The sequence below is a fragment of the Varroa destructor genome, unplaced genomic scaffold (assembly GCF_002443255.2).
Source record: "Varroa destructor unplaced genomic scaffold, Vdes_3.0 BEIS01000002.1, whole genome shotgun sequence".
In the NCBI taxonomy this organism is placed as follows: domain Eukaryota; kingdom Metazoa; phylum Arthropoda; class Arachnida; order Mesostigmata; family Varroidae; genus Varroa; species Varroa destructor.
This window is the reverse complement of record NW_019211455.1, coordinates 14,700,938-14,703,583: the sequence shown is the minus strand read 5'-3', so window position 1 is coordinate 14,703,583 and position 2,646 is coordinate 14,700,938.

Sequence of the window (2,646 nt, the reverse complement as noted above, 5' to 3'; positions counted from 1 at the left end):
TATAACATATATTAGATATAGAAAAAGGATATATGTAAGGCAAATAAATAGGGGCCGACATTATGCATAACAAGCAGGCAGGCAGACGAGACGGAAAGAAAGAGAGGTAGCGTGAAATGAAGACTGACGACGAAATGAGACATGGTGCTAGCAAAAGTGGGCTATAAAAAGAGGAATCTTTCCAGTTGAAAAAGAAGATGAGTAAAACGATGATAAAGCGGTATAAAGAGAGGGAGTACACGCGAAGTATGTGACCTTCATGATGATTAGAAATAAACGAAAGATTATGAGAGAAATAATAAGGGAAAGTAGCGGTTTCTCCTCAATCATTATGTGTCGTAATGAGACTATAATTATACAAGTATATAGTAGAATAAGTAGATATTGCATTATGTTTAATTCTAATTTAAGATGGTTTGATATACTTCGTCAGTTATGTATGGAATATGTGCTTCAGGTGGTTCTACCAAGGCAGTGCACCCGCATTTACACTCTATCAATATATACATGGAGAAAAACAAAGCTTCGTTGCCAAATTTCATGCAGGATCAACTATGGTTCACTATACTCACGATGTATAGAGCACTAATGGGAAAATAGGCTTTTTGAAATAGCGAAAATAGACGTTGTACATACTGAATGGACTTCCCAGGCGCCGCGTGCTTATTTTTATGTAGATAATAATATTATTTAAATCCATTCCATATGGCGGAAGCATAACTGAAGTAAGCTAAGTAACTAATTGATCTCTTTTAAACGTAACTATTATCTATCAATATAATGCTTAATAATAAAATAAAACTAATCCATACAAGTAGTAAATAAGGCGAGCACGAACAGTATCTCTTACAAGAAACTGGATGACACATAGACGTACCGATTTTAGCGTGTCTGCATTACACCCTATAGGCAACTTAAATGAATATATGCGTAGTAAAAGAAGGTGCTTCGCCTGCTGGCGGAAAAAACATCGAGGTTTCATTTTTAAGAAACGGCTCATTTCTTTTGATGACGGCTCTTCTCATTTGATGACCCCACCTATTTATATGGGCTATTGATGACCCATTCGGGGCGTTTTGCCTGGAGCAAAAAACGAACCTTCTTTTCTAGGGTTTTAAGGGAAAAAGGCGGAAAGAGCTGTACTGGGAGGGCATAATGAAGTAGGAGACGTTCGGATGCAATCCTAAATTCTTTCCATTGTATATTCGAATTTACCGCTCCCTATCTCCCGTGGTGCTGATTTAAGCCTGCACAATTTTTCTTTTGCCGCTTCCACTTTTCGACCACGATCGTGCGTCCTCACAACTCGATGGAACTGAACACGTAGCGTTCGGCTCTAAGACGTGAATTAGAGCCTACGCACGCTCCGCTTCTAGGGGGTCTTCTAAGGGGTGTTCTGTTGACGCGTAACAGCACACACGCTAGCGTGGGCTATCGATCCCATTTAGCATAACTGACGCTCAAACAATTTCTAGGTTTTCAAATCTGCGCTTAGTAAAAATAGACCACATTTCGAACTCTGGTCATATGTGAAGTAAATGAAAAACACGTTGATGGGGTAAATAGATAATATCAAGGCATGTTTCGCGCGTAAACTGCACGAAGTATCATTATAATAAAATTTAAATATGAGTATGTAATTCAACAATACTCCTATCTTCATTTGGCATTCCATCATACACCTGCTCACCAGCATGAAACGAAGCATGGTTAGACCCGGGTTCGAACCTTAGACTATAACGTATCCCTAATGTTAGCACGCAAATACGTTACCTACTGAGCTATCATGAGGACTAGGTAACTTACTATGTATTGGCCTTCGCTATATAGAAACAAAACATTTTTTTCTCAAAAAATAAACCTGCCCTATAAGCATTGCACCGCGTGTATTACGCTGTCACCTCAGGACGGTCTGTCGAGAAGGCAACTGAATCAGACCGGCACTCATATACATATAGACATACATATATAGGGCATTGTCATATCAAGTGATAGAATGTACTTTTAGCTCAAAAACGGTGTGCAAATGCCAAAGACCCCGATAGACGCATGTTTACCAAAAATGATACGCGTTAACTGCATATATACGCTACTACATATGCCACTGCAGCCTTTTCGTACCTCAACACTTTATTTTTTAGCTCTTACCATCGTGAAACACTTCCGAAACGACTTACTGTCAATGGACGACACCCCCCGGGGATATTGAGATGTATACATACGCAGAGCATTCAAGCAAAGGGCTTTGCTAGCGGCAAGTTTTCCATCCGCATTATCCCACAACCGGCATGGGTACACACTGGCGCATATTAAGATTGTGTAGTACAATAGTACATAAGAAGCGAAGAGCTACCATGGAGTATATAGGGATTTTCAAGGAAAGCTATGCAGTTTTCTCTGGACGGGCACATCGAGGTAACGCTGTAACAAAACAACCTGCTAACGAGAAATTGCCCATAAGTGCACAAGGGGGTGAGAAACGCCCGCTAGTCTAAATCGACTGACTCTCTCGCTAAACGCTGTTACTCAAGTCTTGACGCGGCTTAACTTCTCTTGACTTCCCAGCGCCGAATTATCGACGTATCAGCAACGGAATACACACATGAAGACACCCGTATACATAAATAGGCAATTGCCTTTAGGGGC